The following is a 23,312-nucleotide window of genomic DNA, read 5'->3' as shown; positions in this document are numbered from 1 at the left end:
CTGCATGCCAAATTTCAGCCCGATCCATCCAGTGGTTTGAGCTGTGCGTCGATAGATCAGTCAGTCGGTCAGTCAGAAAGCTTTTACTTTTAAGTGTAAATATAGATTTTATTTTTATTAATAGAACTTAAACTTTAAAAACTGTGGTTAGCAATTATGTAAATAAGCAAGTCAAATAATTGCTTTTGCATCGTCCAGTAACATTAAATTGAATGTAATCTTTATTATTATATCATTTTATCACAAAATTACACTAACCAGATGTTGTACTTGGTACTTAATCTTCCCACACAGAATAAGAATCATTACGAAACCAAAGCATAGCACATATTCTTTCAACCTCAAGTTCCACTCAAGAATAAGTGGTATCTCACCTCCTACGTACTTTTAACTTAATATTGAAGGTGAATCAATCGCCCACGTGGCGGCAAAAACTAGTCATCAGTACCCACTTGGTACAAAGGTAGCCGATTCGTCGTTCTGTTGTCGCAACGCCCATAATAACATATATGGACTTTTAAACGCTGCAAGTGTAGGAGGCACAGACGGCCCATACCTTGATAAAGACAAAGACAATTTAGATCTTTGTTGTTAGATAGATTGTTGTTGAGATACAAACCAAAATAATACGTCAGTATATCAGCTTCGTTAGTTTGAATACTAGGTGGGACGCACCTTATGCAATAAATACTATTAAAATACTCAAAAGGAAAAGCTGACTTACTGGCTGACTGACTGACTGACTGACTGGATGACTGATCTATCAACGCACAGCTCAAACTACTGGACGGATCGGGCTGAAATTTGGCATGCAGATAGCTGTTATGACTTAGACATCCGCTAAGAAGGTTCTTTGAAAATTCAACCCCTAAGGGAAAAAATAGGGGGTTGAAATTTGTGTACTCCACGCGGAGGCAGTCGCGGGAATAAGATAGTTATTTATTTTAAAAAAAGATTCCGACGAATTGAGAACCTCCTCCTTTTTTTGAAGTCGGTTAAAAAGATAGAAAGAAAGATATAATTCTAGATTACAATAGAATAGAAACTACTATAGGTATTCTTAGTCAGGGAATGAGATAAAATTTTCTTAGCCCAAGCCCAGCCCAGTAGACCAGCTTTACAAATAAAATAATATAAGTAAGATAAAGAAGTTTTATAAAGTTATTTTTAAACGTTAAAAAAGTTTAGCAGCGGATGCGATATGACATCTTTAACGGTGTGTAAAGTTCCGTTCGAAACACTAGGCCGCCATTAGTCTTGAGTCTTGACTGACTAATATTTATACATCACAATCAAGATACGAGCAACAAATATTTATATAAGAGGAAGTAAAGTCACAAAGATTCCAAACTTCAGATCCTTATAATGAAGCACCGCGTCTAATTATGAGAACGAGTGCTCTTACTCACCACAAGGGCTGTTCATACTCAAGGGCTTTTAAACTGAAAGCTATTTTTAACGACCATAAACTATCGAAAATATCCATAACTTTGAAAATTATAAAATACTAGCTGATGCCCGCGACTCCGTCCGCATGAAATTAGGTTTTTCAAAAATCCCGTAGGAACTCTTTGATTTTCCGGGATAAAAAGTAACTTATGTCACTCTCTATAGTCTATACTCTATACCCATACAAAAAATCACGTCAATCCGTTGCACCGTTGCGACGTGATTGAAGGACAAACCAACAAACAAACACACTTTCGCATTTATAATAAGAGTACTGATGAGCCATGTTCTTTAGCGCAAGTAGATACTGTGTATTTATACTATATGCGTTTCATACGTGAAAAATATCATAAGTTTAACGTTTCAAAAATAGCGGCCGTCTTCACATCTAAATCGCATAATACTAAAATTGATATAATAATATGAGTTGTCGGCCAGTAAAATAACCGAAGATTGGATTTCCTATAACACAATGAAAACCATCCGCAATCATTTGAAAGGGTTTGAAATACCGATACCTCTAAAGCAACGGTTCGTTGCCGCAAAAGGCTATATTTCACACAACGTATGGCCTATTGTATGTTACTCTATGACAAATTGTACCGGCTGAAAACACACACATACTTCGTTACCAATGTACAATGTACATACTTAATAAGTACAACATTTAGTTTAGTTAAAAGCAGAAGTTGCGTAAGCAAGCCCTAAATTATCAAATTAAACTTAATTACTAAAAGCGAAAGTTTAAAATATTTCGGTAAATCAAGATAACGTCATAATGAAATCAATAGATGTAGATTCGAAATAAATTTTGTTTTGATCAAATCAATTATACCAAAATTCAAAGAGTCAACGCAATCAGATCAGAATAGGTACGTATTATTTAGCCTATGGATAAAGCAGATCATAAGAAATTATCTCTATGTATATTATATCTTCAAATATAATATACAACAACTAGTAAACAACCGTGTGCTCATAATTCGAATATAATATGTACTTGTATAACTGGATAACTGCTATTCGTAGGAGTTACTAGTAACCTAATGATAATGCATACAATCTCATAAAGTAGCATGATTCTTGTCTTAAGTGCCCGGTTCGCCTCCAGACCCTCCATTATAATAAGCTTCGCATTGTTTTCAGAGCAAAATGCCTTATAGATTATGTCACTCTTGGTCGTATCTCGATGAGGATAAAGGGATCAACACGAGGCCAGGTTTTGTTTTCAAGTATGTTAAAATCTAATAGTATGCAACTATGTCGACGGCCATGTTTTCAGTTTCAATTGTTATAATATTAAAATGTGTTTATTTATAACACAATGTATCTGATTTCTTTTTCGTATTGTACATATTATTATGTATCGTGGCACTTAATTGAAATATATAAACTGTTCCATTATTATTTAGCATATTTTGATATTATAAAATATAGATTTTGTGATGAACATCAATGCACACCAAAGCGATGTGTTTATTTTAGTATTGAAACAGCCCTGGTTAAAAACTATAGTTTGATAAAGTAAAATACTGGCTTTTACAATTTGAAACAGCTGTAATAAAGTGAAATAAATTACAGCATTGTTTTATCTCTGCCTAAGCACAAAGGGCGGTTGATCCTTGATGCTAACTCTGAGCATGCTTCTGTAATTTGAGATGTCTGCAACCACTCCAACTACGCACACTTGAGAGTAGCTATAAACAATCACACTCCTAAAATAGATCCTATTACGAAAGCAATTGAATTCAATGTCGAAGTTGAAGCACCAATAAAGGTCTTTATAGAAGTGTGATTTAGATTTCGAGATATTAAAGTAAGATTACAAATATATGCCTCTATTGTAATGACAGCATTGATGGCCTATTCTTACACGACAGCTTATTTTAATAAATAATCGAAGAACTTATAAGGTTAAAGAGGGGAGGGATTTCATGGAGCTCTAAAAGCATCAAGATTTTTAAAACATTATTTTCTCTAATACGTGATTTTACTTGTTCTTAATGTTAAATATCATAAAAATCAGAATGGAGAACTCTACAAGCTTAACGCAGTACACACTGAATGAGAAGAACAAAACAAAAAATACAGAAACTAACGGTCGTTCTTTTGTTTAGTCACCGCGGAAATTGTGCAAGACGGGAATCATTTTGCAAGAAACGTAATAAATAGTCAATTTACTGTAACAACGTCTTGCAAGAGAAGAATAGTACTCTATAGACACATACCTAATAACGGGTTTTATAACATATTTTACAATTCAATAAAAATTTATGTGCTAATTAAAGAGACCGTAAATTCATCGTCAAGCTTCTTTCATTTAATAATCTAAAATTCGGCACTGCATTTTCGCTGCTGTCTGGTAGACACGTATTTTAGGTCACTTGATTAACGACTGTTTTCCTGCTGTTGCTTCATTAAATGTTAAGCATATTCCGGGAATATTAATAGTTGACGTCTTGCCCTAGTTTTATTTAGTCACTTTGATACAGCCTTTTCTAGCTAAAATATTTAGGTATTAATAATTATTCCTATAACACTTTGATGATTAATGAATCTTCAACTAATAATATTATTCATATTGCTTTTAAAAGCTTTATGCAATAAAAACATGTTTTATCAATATGGGCCATTGCGATTAATAAAAGCATTAAAAATTAAAATCTCGTGAGCATAAACAGTGCCCTTGCAACCGATTAGACAAGAATGTCGTTAATTTTAATGATTCACAGGATTCAATATCGTGTTAGTTTTTTTAGGGTTCTGTACCCGAATGGTGTCAACGGGATTACTAATGCTCCGATCTCAGTAGGTACATCTGCTCGTCCGTCTGTCTGTCAGCGGTCTGTGTCTCATGAACCTTAGGCACGTGCCTTAGGTAAATAGGACATAGGTAGAGAGTTGAAATTTTCACAGAGTTTATATTACTATTTTTTATTACATATAACAGACCCGAGATTCACATGACCAGAAGTGTAATCAATGTTAGCGCTGGACCCAGACGACGGGGAAGACCTCGACAAAGCTGGATGTCAGTCATATTGAACGATCTTAAAACAGCCCAAATTGACCCCATGACGACCCAAAATAGAACAACTTGGAGAAATATGGTTAGGAGACCCGACCCCAACTAACATGGGAAAAGGCTAAGCATATATATATTTTATTATAGTTGTTATATGTAAAATATATATATATATATATATATATTACATATATAATATAATATATATATATATATATAACGTATAACAACTATAAAAATAAATAAAATACTTGGCGAATTTCAAAATGACCGCCATGAAAATTAAAAAAAATTCAAAGTACAGTGTTATATCTTCTACAATAGTACGGAACCCTTCGTGTGCGAGTCCGTCTCGCACTTGACCGGTTTTTTAGGATACAGAAATTAATATTAGCGTAACACCCTTTCAAATGCCAGTCGAAGAACGTTGTAAAAAATGAATAGGACTCTTTTGTAATTCCATAGTAAACCTGCCAGTGGGGCCCAGGGGATATTGTTACACCTGTTGGCGATACTTTATACACACAAGGTTTTTGAGCAGTTTTTTAATTTTTGGAAAAAAACTTTTATTATTTGTGTGATAAGTTAACTAAACTTTTACAGTTTAGTGATATTCTCGTAAGTTTCTAATTTAAATGTCTTAAGTCTATGGAAAATGATTTAGTGAAATTAAAAATATTATTAATTGTACCATGAATAATTCCTTAATTAACTTTTTGTAAGGGTGACTGTTTATTATTTACAAGAAATTCGTAATGTCTAACAGGAGTTCGTTTTTGCTCGGCGGCATTTCACGGTCTTTCGTTTATTAAATTATGTTTTATGATATTAAACACATAAAGACTCCAAACCGGCTGGAAGATACTATAGTCATTACGTCTTTATGCGATATATTTACTTTATTATTAGTTATCTCATACAATCTCAATGTGATGTCATCACTCATCATCGTGTAGTGTTAACAAGTTCTAAATTAATACATTTATAGTACGCGACAGGTCGAGATAGCTATCGGGTAGGAAACGCCCCGCACACCCGCACAGCCCCCGCGCTTACCCGGTGCGGGCGAGCGCGGCTGACATCCGGGTGTGCGGAACGTCCCCCCGCCTCATAACCCGATTGCCATCTCAACCAGTCGCGGACTATACCTACCGCAAGTAAATTATACTTACTCTCTAGACAATTATTATTTATTTGTACGCACGTAATCAATGTCTGGCTTTTATCAATGGCCATAGTAGATACTTATAAACATAATGAACATGATTCGTGAATTCAAAGACATAATATTAAACAGAAGCGACCAAACTGTTGAGCTATTAGCTATTAGTGATCATTATCTAATAGCCACTGAATTACGTTACGAAACAATGTTTTTAGTTAACATATTATTACAATTATAAAGTGATTTTAAATAATTTCAAGACTATAAAATGCATAATTTTATTAACGCTTTAAGAAAGACAATATCTGAAACAGTTACCAAAACTTATATACCTACTACTGTGGAACGGATTCACAAAAAAGCGATGGAAACTACAAGGTTTTGATGATTATAATGCGATAGAAACAAGCAAACTTGTCACAATCACAAGTTCAAGGCAAAATCTGAGGAGGCTGCCTTTCTGTTGTCTACCTTTTGAATCAAGAACCAACGTTGTAAAGTTCAAATTCGTTCGCGCGAGCAGTTCCGCATCGCTACAATAAACGTTTCAAAACTGCAATCACAAATTGTTACGTGGCATGGACGGCACCAACCTGATTGTACCGTTAAGTGAGACGCGCAGAACTGACCTAGTGCCGGGAAAGTTATCAGGGACGACCGTGTTCCGCTTAAAGGCATGATATACTGTCCCAACGTTTAAATCGGACTTAATAATATGTGACCTTAAACGTGATATACTTCTCCGTAGGTTCAGCAATAACAATATTAATTAATATAGTAAGACCAGAATCTCATGGTAAATAGGCATAGGCAAATTTTTGGCATAATCACGAAATTTATATATTTAAAAAAACCAAATATTTTTTTCTATGACACTGAGTAACGATATTCACCACAGAGTACTAGGTATATACGAGTACATAGGATATTCACAAAGTACAGTATTGCTAACTTTGGAATTTACATTTTCGTATTTTTCATGAGATTCTGGTCTACTTATAGCCTCTCGAGTCGCGACCGAATATCAAAAGATTAGCCAACTGCGCGGGAGATATTACAGTGCACAATAATTAGGGTGCAATCCCTAATCCCTCCATTGCATAGCTCGATGGGACGGAAATCCAACACAACTGGAGAGAGATCAGGCTCAGGATCACCGACTTTATGTACTCTCTGAGGCATGGAGGTGAAAGACCACCAATTTCCTAACTCTGGGCTAGTTATGTAACTATTTTTGGCCCAACCAGGGAATCGAAACCGAGACCTCGGCATCCGCAGTCGAACAGCACTAGACTAACGAGCAGATAGCAGTACAACGTATCATTAAATGATGATAAAATCTCCAACAAATCTAAGCTGATGTCATATCACTAAATAGAACAGGACATCCTAATAAACGTTTTACCGTAACAACCTAGCACCTTATAGATTCTTACGAGATATCTTGTAGAACGGTCACACGTGTCATATCGTTCTCTCTTAATGAACATTAATTCGTTGCAAGTGGAACTGATTCAATTGCTATCAGCATTTAGAGGTGGCATTGACCTTTATCGAAACAATTTGTATCAGTTAGCTAGAGACCTGAGCATTCAGACAGTGACCTCATTATTTTTGTAAATCGCACACTCCAAAGTGACACAAGGAATTCGAAAATATTGACCATTAATGTTAGAAAATATTAGGTATGTGGTCTGATTGCATCCATAATTTTATTATACTGTAACGCTGGATGTTTTATAACCTATTACTAATCTTACAATTAATATGAAAGAAAGTGTGTCTGTTTGTTCTTTCAACGGCTCATCCATTTAATGGATTTTGACAAAAGGTACAGAGTTAGCATGCATCCCGGGAACGTACTATGTAGTCTACATTTTTGTGAGAAAAATCATGAGTTCCTATAATATTTTTAAAAACCTAAAGTCGCGGGCATCATCTATTTAAAAATATTTTTAGCAACTGTTATTTTACTTGCAGAAAACTACTGTTTCATAAATGTAAACAATAGGTATTACTCGTATTTTAGTTGATAAACTAAACAACAGCTAAAATCAACGGCATAAAATTTACCAAAAGTGACGGAATGCAGAAATGATAATGCAAATGGAATTGTAGAAAGTGCGACTGAATTTAGGCCTTTGGAAAGACAGGAATAGCAGGGCAGGGAGTTCCCAATGTGCGTAGATTAAGTATATTTATAGTTGCATACGGGGTCGATGTTCCGCGCTCGTCTCCCACGCCGCACCACCGCGCGCGCCGGGACGAACATCCAGGAGTTAGAATATTGATTTCGCTAATCTTTTCTTTCCATATAGATTTTTATTCAAATAAACTTTTAGAAGTACTTTTGTAAAGTTTCAAGTTCTAGATCCAGCAGTTTGAGTTGAACTAGCTGATTGGATAGATAGCTGAATTTAGAAAATCAGCGTGGGGGTGGAATATCTAAAAGTCCTGAAACACGTATTTCTTCATTACAAAATGACGGACTTTCATACAAACTTCCATCCCTTATTTAACCCTTAGTTTTAGGCATTGAACAATCCTTCCTTAGTGAGTGCCTAGGTTGTAAAAGGAACCTACTGTCAAAATTTCATGTTTAGCTGCCCCCAGCTGTTTAGGCTGTGCGTTGATAGATCAGTCTGTCAGTCAGAACAAGTATTTTTATTAATTAGTTTACTATAGGCGCCCGCTTGACCCCGATGTAGCGTAAGATGGGCCGGACCATCATTTGCCTAGAGGGTGCCTATTCACTCTTAGTATAGGATCCCGCTATAGAACGACCTTCACCGCGCTGGTTAATGGATGAAACGTATTTTATATTCAATTTAATATGTCAATAAATATATTGCATATGGGTTGCCTAAAAAATTTCAGTCCAGGATAATTCATTAATAATAATTTTTTTTTTTAAATCATTTCACAAATTCCATACCAATCGAAAGTATTAAGCCCATAGAATATGCAAACGTTGGGTTAATGAAATAATGTTTATTTTCATTTAACTTTAATTCATTAACGCGGTGCAAGTTACTATTATCGATTTATCTGCTTATACCTGCCTAGTGCCTACCCGGGGGAAAAAATAACGTTGGCATATTCTATGGGCTTTATACTTTCGATTGGTATGGAATTTGTCAATTAAACAATCCGGTGAAATCATTTAATTTTTTTTTTAAATTATTAATTAATCATATACTGGACTGAAATTTTGTAGGCAACATATTTAATGAAGGTGAAGGTCGTTCTATAGCGGGATCTTAGACCATCTTGTTTTACCCGGCTTATAAATTGGCAGGATATTAGATCATATTTTGGAACACAAGATGGCAATCACGAACCGGACCTAAAATTTATAGATTAATAAAATTAAAGATCACTTCGTTTGTTAGAATTATGATGCATTTCCGGTAAATAATTAAAAAGGGTACAAACATTTTAAAGTTTATATTTAAATTAGTCGATAAACCAAAATATTATACTGTCTCGATTCGGTCCAAGGTAAGCAAGATTTTTAACTTAGTCATCCAAATACAATATTTTTAAACCTAGTGCAAATAAGCGCTATTTGTCTAAGAACTACTACATAATATACGGTATACCGACATTACAAATTTAATAAATGTTCGACTTAAGGATTATTTATGACTAGGTACTCCGTATTTTATAATTTTTATAGTGTTTTACCTACACTTCAAGGTATTTAACATTATTTAGGTACTCCGTACTTCATAACAGATCGTTATCGTCATCAACAAATACAATTTTAGTAAATAAATAATTACATACTATGTAATTAAAGATTATATAGGCTTTTAATAGGCACTAAAGATCGTTAAGGCAAGTGTTAAGACATACGGCTACGTCAGACGGAACTATAGTACCTAGGTACGCGATAGCCCACAAGTCGAGATGGTAGGTACCTAATCGGGGAGGGAACGCCCCGCACACCCGCACAGCCCCCTCGCTAACACAGTGCGGGCGAGCACGGGCGACGTGCGGGTGTGCGGGGCATCCCACCACCTCATATCCCGATTGCTATTTCGATCTGTCGCCGACTATACTTACCTACTACGGTCTGCACCTGGACTACAATCCAACTACAAAATTGCAGTTGGGATGCAGTTTTATAGCAGAAGTCACTGTATCGCAACTACCGCGTGCAGTCGCGTCGGTAAGCAGTTGCCACTATGTGACCCCGACACTTCATACAAGCGAACATTAATACTGAAATTCATAGTCAAGATGGGAGCTTCTTTAGGAGACCACTCAGATGACATGTGTCATTTAACATTTTCAATCTTTATGCACTGCATTAAAGTTGTCAGACACATGTCGTCTGAATTGTCCCCTAAAGAAGCCCCTATCTTAACTATGAATTTCAGTGTTAATCATCTACTATTGACAAGGACAGCGCCATAGTAAATCGAGCGGGACAAGGACAATATATTACATACTACTACCAACTAGGCGTGCCCTTATAAATTTCGGGCGTGGGAAGAGTGAGTAAAGTAGGTTATAGGTAATAGTTAGTATCTGCTCTGTGCTTGTACTAAAACTGCAAGCCGCATTGTGCCGTACCTATTACCTAGTTGACATAAAAAAAACTTGTTATTCTTGTTCACGTTAAGTCATATTGATACTGGTATTCATAGGTATTAATGTTCAACATTCGAGATTATTTGCAGATTGAAGTAGTCAAGGAGGTCACTCATAAGTATAGGTATTGAAATTAACAAAAGACACGTGTAAATAATAAAAATTTTGAGCCATGAATAACAAATTATGCATCACAATAATCTAGAAGTGATACTTAGGTACAATGCTAGAAATCATGAAAGTGGAGTTGTTAATACAACGACGGTTCGTGCATTGCCTATTACGGTGATGGTGCGGCTTACGACAGCTACGACCCTTGTCCAAAACTAGGTTGCATCACTTATGTGGAGCCTGTGGACATGTAAACCTACACCCGCTATGACTCATCTCATATATCATTTCAAGTTAGACGTATTTCAAATAGAAACTTACAAACAAGTGCAACTTCAGAAATAGAACGTGAGAATAAAATATATATTTAAAACATTTTATTTATTCGTCATTGGATATATTATTATATTAGCTTTATAATAATATGTATAATCAATAGATAGACCAATAGAAGAATTTGGTAAAACTACATTTCAATTATCAATGACTATTCTCTTAGTTGATTAAGTGATTGCGACGCATATTAATAAAAGTTACCCATTGAGTCATTAATCTTACTGCTTTAATAAAGATAATTAAAAAAAACACAAATAAAACATATCTTAAAAGATTTTATTTCTTTACGACATTCTAGTTTCTGGAAGGATACGTAGATGGCGAAGTTATTAAAATAGTGATTTATTTATTTTATTGCAAATGATTATAGTATTATAAACGAAAATATTAAATAATATTTGAGTTTTGGGTGCAATAAAGAATATACATACATAGTACATACATACATTATTTTTAAAGATTTAATATTTTACATAATTTTTAAATATTTTAAGTCGTTACAATATCGGCAGGCTATAAAAATAAAATAGCGTTTCATAATAAATACCTACTTATTGATTTGTCTGCGTCACTGCAAAACTAATAAGGTATATGATATAGTAGACAGATTGTGTGGTAGATAGTGCATGCTTTTACTTTTCTCAGACTCCGATAACAGATATGTTCTGGTCATTGAACCCTAGATCTAGATCAAATGTAACGAACTATTTATTCTTCTTTACTTGGTCCATATATTATGATCCCTAGGTAGATAGGTATATAAAATTTTACTGACTATCCAGTCGATTAGTTTCATTTCAACAAGTTGTCATAACATCCCACTCCGTGTAAATGGCACACTACTAACCATTACTAACAAGCTATTCTAAGAGCGAAAGACAACTATTATTATAAAAATAATAAGAAGATAAGACTCTGTTGTTTAGAACAAACAACATACGTAAGTAGTTAACACCCGTTTCCCGAAAAACGTTATTTCTTTAGACGAAAATAAATCTAAACTTGCTAATTACTCTTTGGACCGAGTCCCACCAAGATAAACAGCTAACTTCAGCCAAAAATATACAAGATGGCGTCGAGTTCATAATAAAACAATTTAATGGGCCAGCGCGTTTTCCGCGGTGACGAAATCTGCTGCGACGCATCTAAATTGTATAACTCTCGGAAAGTATAATATCTACAGTAAAATATCTAGCGATCAGAAATGAGCTTATCAATACCTAAATGTCTATTGATTTAATTACTAAAGCCGAAAGAAAAGTCCAGAAATTCACTGTTAAATATTTTTTATATAGGTAATTCTGATAAATTGCCATCAATCCATAATGCAACCATTGTAGATATAATATATAGACTGTATATGCTGTAAAATATCAAAACATATCGTGTCTGTATGGAATTGTTTAGAATTCAGATCTCTCTGGTATCTATAGTTTAACTGAAACCTAGCCAAACAATAATATTTAGTGTAAGGTACTTAGTTAATTTTGACATCATGATCAACCCATCGCCAGCTCACTACAGAGCACGGGCCTCCTCTCAGAGTGAGGAGGCCCGTCATCAATCAATATACATATTTATTACTAATAGAGTTTAATGGTTATCTATACTTTTACTTTCACTTATAATACCACAAGAGCTTCAAAATTATCGGGTATTTTCGGAAATGCCAGATAATTTTGAAGCTCGTGTGGTATTCGGGGGATTATTTTTCCGTCCCAAATGTCGGCCAAAATCTCCAATTTTCACAATTTAATTCAACCTGTCAGTTTGACGTGTGGACTTCAACTACCAGAGAAAATTTTCAAAAAATTATCAGTATAATACCATGTAGGTTGTACCACGTGACGTCGAATGGTGCAATTCTATTGGTCGACATTTGGGTCGGAAAAATAATCCATAAAATCTGACATTATAACTATTGAATCTTGTAATTAATTTTCATGTGTATCGACTTTCTTTTTTATAGACTTCGTTACGAACGTCTATATCGTTGCTTGTAAATCAAGTTTGCCTCATAAGAACTTCCTATATCTTCCATCTTAGAAGTGAAGGAAGCAAAAGGCAAGATTTATAGACGCCTTTCGCTACCATTCAAGGATTAGAGTTCTTGTTAATGTTTAGATCTCAGAACTGTTATGCAACAAAAAACCGGCCAAGTGCAAGTCAGGCTCGCGCAGCGAGGGTTCCGTACTACAGTCGTATTTTTTCGACATTTTGCACGATAATTCAAAAACTATGATGCACAAAAATAAATAAAAATCTGTTTTAGAATGCACAGGTGAAGCCCTTTCATATGATACCCCTCTTGATATAGTTATCTTACTTCGAAAATTGAAAATACTAATTATTAGTTTATGACCACAATTTAATTTTTTTTTGTGTGATTTAACCACAAATTCACGGTTTTCAGATCTCGCCCCTAATGCCAGCTAAAAGACCCAGCTACCTGCCAAATTTCATGATTCTAGGTCAACGGGAAGTACCCTGTAGGTTTCTTGACAGACCGACAGACAGACAGACAGACAACAAAGTGATCCTATAAGGGTTCCGTTTTTCCTTTTGAGGTACGGAATCCTAAAAAAGCACACTGTATAGTATTTTACTTAAAAAACGCAAGTAAAAAATCAGTTCCTTTCAAATTATCAATATTATGTAGGTTAATGGCTATAGATAAATCTGAAGTTTATGCCAAATTGATTAAAAAATATTAATTTCACAACCTTTGCCATTTCACTACGTGGAAGTACACACAAAAGCAGCGTCGATAGTGAATACGAACAAGTCAATAACCGGAACGCTGTCACAAAGTATTTCTAGTAATAACCGTGTGTTTCCTCTAACCTAGCAGGGCATTGGGCACGAATCTGGATTGTTTACGCGCGATGGTACAGGCGTGCCGGAAGCGCCGGAACCTCGCGTCATTGGCTCGAAAACGAACAGGGATGTCACCCGTGTTCAAAACGGGGGAATAGCTCCCTCAGGTACCTACTCTCATTCATAGATGTGTGGGGGAATAGCTCCCGCTCCCTCAGGTACTCTCATTGATATTATGTTCAAATTATTATATCAGTACCCTAATTATAAATGCGAAAGTGTTTGTTTGTTGGTTTGTCCTTCAATCACGTCGCAACGGTGCAACGGATTGGCGTGTTTTTTTTTTGTATGGGTATAGATAAGGACCTGGAGAGTGACATAGGCTACTTTTTATGCCGAAAAATCAAAGAGTTCCCACGGGATTTTTTGAACCTAAATCCACATCGGGCATCAGCTAGTAATTGAGTAATTTGAAAATATCGTGAACATTGAATGGGACTGGAAAAAATCTCTATTTAGAAATAATCATTTCCAATGTAAATTAATTCATTATTACTTAAAGTAAGTACAATTATGGTACATCAGTACCGATATTATAAATGCGAAAGTGTGTCCAATACTCTGGTTCTCCGACGTCCAAGCATCTCATATAGCTCTCTCGATCGCCCGTACCCAATACAATATTCGGTAAAGTAACAAGTAAAAAATTTGAATTCGAAGGTAAAATTCCCACTACCACCCACAAACTACTTCGGTTCACTGATTTGGGACAAGCACCAAGTGCCATTAGGCACTCCCATCCTGGGCATCTTGATTTTTATTACTACAACCCCGCCTTGCATTGTTTTGGGTTTTAATGACGTCTATGCAATACTATTCCTACTAGAGGAAGCATCAATCTATGAGGCAAGCACATAAATCTCGACACTGAAGACAATTACACAATGACTATTCAGCTATTAGAGAGAGCCAGCGCGTGCCAGACCTTCGTTATTTTATAAAAGCTGAAAGTTTCTCTGCGTATTGTCCCCAACACAGGGAGGAACGATCAGCGACTAAGTATGAAGCTTGGATGAATATGTTTTTATTTTAACAATTTGTTAAACTTTAAGTGTGTCTGGTAGGAGGTTGCCACCAGGGGATATGTCTAAGATTTTATTCCGAAGAAAATATAATATTAAAGACTTTATTACTTACTATATTGACGAATTACTTTGACGTAAAACTTTTTTACACATTTATTACCTGTTATCTCCCAAAGCCACCATGATTCAAACTTCATGTTCACTGATCGTCCCTCCCTGTTTTGGGGATATGCAGAGAAACTTTCAGATTTTATAAAATAACGAAGGTCTGGTCCTCGCTGGCTCTTAGTCCATAAGGCAGGCATTGAGCAGGAAAATTTTTCGTAATTACAATCGTAATAAACTTTATAATGACATTTTAATTACTCACGACACTTGATTGTCTACGTGGTTGGTGGTGACGTACCTGCAACATGAAAAAGATACTATTATTGTCTGTTGGTTTGATTGCCTTTGATTATTACGAAAAAAAAAATTGTAGCGAATTCCAACAAGTATGATGAAACTTGAAAGTCTCTATTTTAGCTATTTTAGTATCATCCGCCAAGCACTCTCTTCCAGATGTTTAAATAAAAAATATCTATCACTAAGATATGAAAAATGTTACATTCATATAAACATAGCCCTCATTTCATTTGTGTCAGCTAAAATTCGTTCTTAATTTCAGTATTATATTAAGGTTGAGATTACTTTGAAACTAAAACAATTTAATCTTTCAGGGAAATTAAACTGACGCCTATGAGCAATTAGTTACGGAATTCCATGAGGACGTTTGATATTTTTAAGCAGAAATCGAGTTCATGCGGTCGTTACTTTTATTTAAAACTAGCTTATGCTCGCGACTTCCTCCCCGTGGATTACATAAATTTCAAACTCCTATTTTACCCGTTAATGGGTTGAATTTTTAAAAAATCCTTTCTTAACGGATGCCTTCGTCATTAATAGCATGCCAAGTTTCAGCTCGATCCGTCCCGTAGTTTGAGCTGTGCGTTGATCAGTCAGTCAGCTTTTTCTTTCATGTAGGTATGTAGAAGAAGTTAGGAAGACTGCTTATTCCCGTGACTTCATAGTTCGGGTCTACGTTACAGATAGTTAGTTTCTGGCTGCACCAGTTTTACGCTGTGCGTCTTCTGACAATCAATCACTTACATTATAAGATCACAGTACCTACAGCTTATTAGGGTTCCGTACCCGAAGGTTGGCAATTACATTACCCTATTACTATGCCTCCGGTGTGCGTTTGTCCACCCGTCTGGCTATCAGCGGCATGTATCTCGAGAACGGTTATAGGTAGACAGTTCAAAATTTTCACAATGTGTATTTTATATTGCCACTATAACAAAAATTAATAAAAATTTCAAAAAGGTCGCCATGAAAATGAAAAAAAAATCTTTTACGATGGTACGGAACACATCCTGTGCGAAACTGACTTTACCGATTTTCATTTATAGATTGGTAAAAGATATTACAGAGGTTAGTGCAATGAGAACCTATTCAATAGCTAATATAATCCATACTAATATTGTAAATGCGAAAGTGTGCCTGTCTGTCAGCTAGCTTTTCACAGCCCATCCGTTCTACCGATTTTGACGAAATTTGGTACAGTGATAGCTATGTATAATATGGATGTGAGTGAAGCTTGGAAAGCAAGCAAGAACTATAATATAAGGCAAAAAGGCAATAAATACTCAAGTTAAGAGCAAGTAATCGTAAAATAGGGGAGCGTTATCGTTCTCACACTCACAGTGCTCAATGGATTCACCGTTAAATATCAAATGAAATGCAGGAGAGGTCGATATTGCTATGCGGGTTTTTTAGTTAACTTTTTAACTTTATCAGTTCAGAAAAATAATTTTAGTCTGCAGTCTTGTGATTGAAAGTAAAATTCATCCTTAAAAATTAGTATTTTTAAAATCCATTTCATTTCATTATAGATACATTTTTTTTTTAATTTTTCGAGAAAATCTGTAATTGGTCATACTTCTGTAATTAGCATTTAAGAAACTTATTGTATTATTTCGCTGTTGATTTTCCTATAATAAATAAAATAAAAAAATAAAAAAATAGGATAGGATGGTAGGTATCAAAAGATGTCCAGTGCTACAATTGCTAGCTATAAAATTACCTTCGATATTTAAGGAGAAATAACGGTAACTTATGAAGTGGACAATCCTAATCCTAATAATATTATAAATGTGAAAGTGTGGATGTTTGTTACTCAATCACGCAAAAACTACTGAACGGATTGGATTTGAAATTTAGAATGGATATGGATATAAGACCTGGAGAGTGCCTTTTTATCCCGAAAAATCAAAGAGTTCCCGCAGGATTTTGAGTTTCATATTAAACTTGTCAGCATAATATAATAGCAACCGAAAAGACATAAATACCTATCTTATCGTAGTAGGTAAGAGTATGTATCAAAAATAAAAAGATACTCTGAAGCTATTTAAAAAATTTGCTATAAAAATTTCTCGATTACAAGTTTCTGGCTCCGATCCAGATGCAGCGTTTTTATTAGAATTGCCGTCGAACTTTCTTCTTAAAATTCTTGTGACTAATTTATGAACAAAATAATCATATAAAAATAAAATTTTTGCGTAGGTTAACTTTTTTTAAACTAGTTGACCATGTAGCTAAGATAGTAGAAAAGGTAAAAAGGTTAAAAAAAATAAGTCATATTTTTTTCAATAGTATGGTACTATAATATTATGTAATTCTATATTAACTGTGTCATAAAAAAGAAACGTATTGTAGGATCTTTTTTATGCTGCTAGTTTGACAAAAAATGAGTTTTAAGCAATAAGTCATTGGTTTTAAGTTACAACAACGCGGGGGATTTTCTAACCCAAATTTTGTAAACACACTACAAACAAGTAAGAAAAACGTGGCACAGTTAATTTAAAACCATGAAACTAGAAGTACCGAGACAGCTGACAGATATCTAATCTAGATTGGATTAGTCCCCGCTAGGCTCCGAGGCGCAGCGGAGACCAATCCGTAAACAAAGCAGATAACATTATATAAAAAATGGTAAAATATATAATTTGTTGACGTCATACTGTTTCATAGATAGATATTCCAACGTTTCAGAAGTACAGTAGCGTATTTACAAATGGAGCAAAGTAGGTAGAAATAATTAAATTAACACATGTCGCGGTCGTCTCGTCGTGGGCGAGCGAGCAAGAGCTTGATTTAAGAGTAGTGTTAGAACGTAATAGTAACATCTGAAATAGACAAGGAGGAGTGAGATGATAACAATCTATCAGCTACATAAATAGGAGACAACAGCAAACTGCGGCTAACTTCTCTTCGATGAGTCACTGAATCACGCATGGCATTTATAGTCACGGTCTGAAGAAGCTAACTTTTGCGATTGAATAATATTTTTTAGGCAATGTTTATATTATTGAAAATCTTAATAATGTTCCGAGCGTAGCGCACGAGGTAAGCAGCAAGAGGTATTTCACGTAGGAATTCTTAAATAAATATTAACTTACAATTATTGACAAATTTATGACGCTTAGTCGCTTAGTTAAATCGGGCACCAATGGGCACCAGCTTGCACAATCGCATGAATGAATCTGTAAACATTGTGCGTTAACCAAATTGCTTAACGCGAAATGAATGGGACCCTTAAGCTCATACATACAGAGCCGACGGCCGACCGGCGCCGGCGCATCCCACACGTGTGGCGTAACAGAGGCACTTTCAACATTGACTGTTTGCGGTGCTACTTAATAACAGCCGCTCTATCGATTTATTGAAAACCAATATTTCGAATCTGTGTGAAAAATAACCATTTTTAGGACGTGCACAGGTTTTGGAGCCAGTGTATCTATTAGTTAGTTAGATCTCTGCCTATTAGGCTTATTTCGTAACTAGATGATGCCCGCGACTTCGTCCGCGTGGATTTAGGTTTTTGAAAATCCCTTGGGAACTCTTTGATTTTCCGGGATAAAAGTAACGTATGTCCTTCCCCGGGATGCAAGCTATCGCGGTACCAAATTTCGTCAAAATCGGTTGAACGGATAGACCGTGAAAGACTAGCAGACAGACAGACACACTTTCGCATTTATAATATTAGTATGGATTTAACTTAATTCTCTTCTCTTAATCTTACGGATGTAAATTGATTATTGATATTTCAAAATCATCGTGTTAATCGTGGTAGGTATGTATCTACCCAACCCATTATTTAGATGATAATAAGATTTTAGCTATTCCAAGTAGGATAGATAGTGTTTTATGCCTCTATGCACGCCACGGTATTGCTATCATCTCCTTAATGCTACTTCCCACATTGGATGTAGCAGTTTTTAAGCCCAAAATAAAATAATAAATTATACCTATTATGAAACGGATTGTTGTATTGAAACTATGACTGTGATCAACAAGTTATAATGTCGCCACCTACAAGCATTCGTAGAAAGTTGAAGAACTAGACTGGCCCAGATCGGACGAATAACGACACCGTTCGAAATCACTCTTGTTTTGGTTTTCACTCGACGGAAGCAATACAGAAAGCTTATGAGAACGCAGCGCGGTCATTGACCATTTTGCCATAATATATAACATCTACAGAATAGGTATTTATAAATGCAGATCTTATTTATAAGAACTCTAACTTTAAAAAAAAAATCTTTTTTAATCGTATAAACTTTTACAAGTACTTACGAATAGTCGGATGCATCTACCACTGGTTCGGAATGCCTTTGATCAGAGAATTGACAGATTTTGATCTGACAGATCTCTATCTATCTGGCGCTCACGCAGATCAAAATCTACTCTATGTCCAAACATTATTAAAAAACCGGCCAAGTGCGAGTCAGACTCGCGCACCGAGGCGAGGGTTACCGCACGCGTACTCGGGTATTATTTTCGACATTTTACACAAATGCTTGAATGTTTCTGACATCCAATGATTATGACTGGCGCGTGAGTCGATTCCAACGCGTTCCGGACATAAGAAAGTTGTATCTATAGTACGCGACAAGTCGAAATAGCAATCAGGGAGGGAATGTCCCGCACACCCGCACAGCCCCAACGCTAACCCGGTGCGGGCGAGCGCGGGTGACGTGCGGGTGTGCGGGGCATCCCCCGCCTCATACCCCGATTGCCATCTCAACCTGTCGCAGACTATACCTACATACATATAATATAAAATTTATTCCGAATCATGTTATCATCACAAATCAAATAAAATTTTAATAAATTTATACCTACTCATGTAAATACAGAAATACTATAAACATACTTACAATAAAATAACAAGTTCGGCCCAACGCGTTCGCACAGTGCACGAATCGCGATTAGTTTGAAGCGTGAAGGCCGGGGAGCAAGCGATATCGCGGGAACAAAAGGTGAACAATATAAACTAATTTCCACTTTATTATATCACAAACGCAGCAACTACCTAATTTGTGACGTATTGCCAAGTTGCGATAAAAGTATAGTTAAGGCAGAGTGCGTGATTAACTAATATACTTACCATAATATAATGTCCGAATTTAATAAAAACAGAAGTACAACCAATAAAAATAAGGACATACAAAAGTTATAAATCATCAAAAATAAAATTAAACTTCTTTTAGTAAGGTATTTACCAGTCTATTTAGACAGATGTCCTATATTTAGTACCTACTTTAAATCATGGTACAAAGAAAGATTTGTAGTTTGTGGCAGAGTTGTTGCGGACGCCAATATTTTGACATTCGTGGATGCGGATGCAGATGTCTGAATTAATGCGAATGTGCCGCATTTGCGGATGCTGATGCGAATATCCGTAACACCCCTGTTGGGTACCATTGTACACTTCTAGCAAACACGCGCGAGGCACGCGCCACTCAGGTCTGGCCCACTTTATTTGCAGATCGTTACTTGTTGCAAATATGAATCCGCATCCGTAAAAGCTCTGCATTAATCAATGCGGACGCTGATGTCTGAATTAATGCGAATGTTCCGTATTTGCGGATGCAAATATCCGTAACACCCCTGGTTTGTAGGCTTCGATGAAAAAAAATAACATTGTAATTTATTTATCTCAGATTCTAGGTAAAAGAAATGAACAAAAACATAGTGAGAAAACATGGTACCCTACCTAGACTGTGAAAACCTAACGGTAAAGAATAAGTTTAATAGGTCATACTATTATAACCAACAAGCCAAACGATTTATTTTTTCCTTTCAATAAGACAACACAAAAATATTATACTACAGCGATCAGTGCTAGATTTATGTTTTATCAATCAAATAAATGTTGTCTTTAAGCCAAAACTTAGAGTTGGTTATTCCATGTCTATTGTCTCGTGAATCATGAATTACGAATGAATGTGCGGTAATTCGTACATTTCAATGATGTTCCCATTCTGAAGCTTTTGTTGTGGATACCACAAATAAAACTATGGACGAACAACATATACACATAGTCACAATATTGGATAGGAATCAAACGATGATGCACATGCAAACAGCATTATGATGTGGACAATGTATCAAAGAATTTTTACCTAACTCATTGAAATTGCCTGTTGCGTGGATTTGTTAAATAAATCAACAAATCGATCGGTTAAAGATTTTGGTCCACGAACCCGTTAAATCTTTTGATTTTATGGAGCATTTTCTTCTCAACCTATATCTGTGTACCTATTCTTTTGTGTGAGATAAAGATTTAAAAATAAAATACCTACCTACTAGCGATTAAAACAACATAACTTTAACAGTCTAAGCAAGCAATTTTATGCACGTGGGTCTTAGTGAAAATGTCTAATTAGACATGGTTTTAAGACTTACTTTTAGATTTATCTAAGGTAGATGAACATAAGATAGTTGTAGAGTTTTTTTTCGCATTTTTAATAAGCTAATTAAAACAAATAGTAATTCATTGTAATATAATGCTTACAACGTACCTACTCATTAGTCGTACAGATAAGCTGATCATGACGACAGGTAAGACCTCGGTTTGTACAGAACCATGAACGGAACGACAGGTCGAGAATAATTAATTTGCCTATTCTATATACTTTTGCGGCTTTTCTCTACAGTTGTATATCAATTAAAAATGAATTTAAAAACTCAACAATAAAACATCCGCTATCTATTACTGACTAGCTGATGCCCGCGTGGAATTTGGTTTTTTATAAACCCCCGTGGGAATTCTTTGATTTTCCGGGATAAAAAAGTAGCCCATATCACTCTCCAGGTCTTATACTATCCCCATCTATACCCATGCAAAAAATCACGTCAATCCGTTGCACCGTTGCGACGTGATTGAAGGACAAACCAACAAACAAACACACTTTCCGCTATATATTACTGATTACTTACTAATGATTTGCAACCACAAACCTAATAGGTATACCTATACGTCATGCTATTGTAACTAATGCTCCACAACCAAAATGAAACGCCCTCACTAACAGGCTTTCTTTCTCTCTCTCGCCGCCGATAAAGTGTATAAATTTTAGTTATTTATGAAACTTTACTAAAAATAGTATTTGCTCAGCTCGGGGCTATAAAATTATACTTATATTATTATTGAATTAGTTGTACTAATTATGTATGTGCATTAATTCATAAATTATGAGGGAGTTCTTACAGACGAACGGATGCATGAGCGGACAAATGCAAATTGACCCATGTAGACTGAGACCTCAATATTATAAATCTTGCTCAATTATTATAGTTTTGTTTTATACTATTTTGGCGCCGAATCATTAGCTCCATTAAAATTTATCACCCAAAATTCTGTTTCTGTCACAACTTGGTTGCTATTCATACGTTTAACTGTAAATCAAAATCAACGTTCGAATTTAAATATAAAACTTTGGGATCGATCCGCTTGACGTGATTAATTCAAATAATTAAAAGTGGACCTAACTAAAGCGTTTGATAATTTTGACCATAATATACTTTTAACAAAATTGAATACCTATGGAGTTAGAGGAAACTCGTTAAACCTAATAAAATCTTATCTAGAAAATCGGACCCAAATAACACAAATAGATAAGATTGATGAAAAAACACAAACAGAAACAAAATACTTCTCAAAAGCTCAAATGGTTACTTGTGGAGTGCCCCAAGGAAGTGTGTTAGGGCCACTTCTTTTTCTTATATATATAAATGATCTGCCACAAGCAACAAGCTATCCTATGGTGCTTTTCGCAGATGATTGTACTGTGATTTATACAAGCAGTGATATGAAAGAACAAGAGAATGCAATAAATAATAGTCTATCAGACATAGTGAAATGGTTAGTTGAGAATACTCTCACGCTAAACTTTAATAAAACAAAGATTATGAATTTTCAGAACATACGAAGCAAAATCAGCTATGATATAAACGTTAACTATTTAGGCAAAAGAATTGACGAAACACATGAGACAAAATTTTTAGGCTTGTTTATTGACGAAAACTTTACATGGAAAAACCACGCTGATCATGTTTGCTCAAAATTAAATCAATTATCTTATGCATTGTACATGTTGTCGAAGAAAGCTGATGAAAAAACATTATTGGTGGCATACCATGCACAGGTAGCTTCAATTCTTCGCTATGGCATAATCTTCTGGGGAAACACAAGTGAGATCAATCACGTATTTATTGCCCAAAAAAGGTGCATAAGAGCGATATGTAAGATAAAAAAAAGGGATAGTTGCAAGCCTTACTTTAAAAAACTCAATGTTCTCACTGTATCATCGCTATATATATTCGAACTAGCTCTATT

General features: G+C 35.3%; 1 protein-coding gene across 5 annotated transcripts in view; it reads right to left on the bottom strand.

Moving 5' to 3' along the window:
* how (protein held out wings) overlaps positions 1-23,312 on the bottom strand; it is an 85,914-nt gene that overhangs the window by 49,533 nt on the left and 13,069 nt on the right. The window lies entirely within an intron of this gene.

This window comes from Maniola hyperantus, chromosome 10 (genome assembly GCF_902806685.2).
Source record: "Maniola hyperantus chromosome 10, iAphHyp1.2, whole genome shotgun sequence".
In the NCBI taxonomy this organism is placed as follows: Eukaryota; Metazoa; Arthropoda; class Insecta; order Lepidoptera; family Nymphalidae; genus Maniola; species Maniola hyperantus.
The sequence above is the reverse complement of the archived record's forward strand: the minus strand, read 5'-3'. Positions and strand labels throughout refer to the sequence as shown.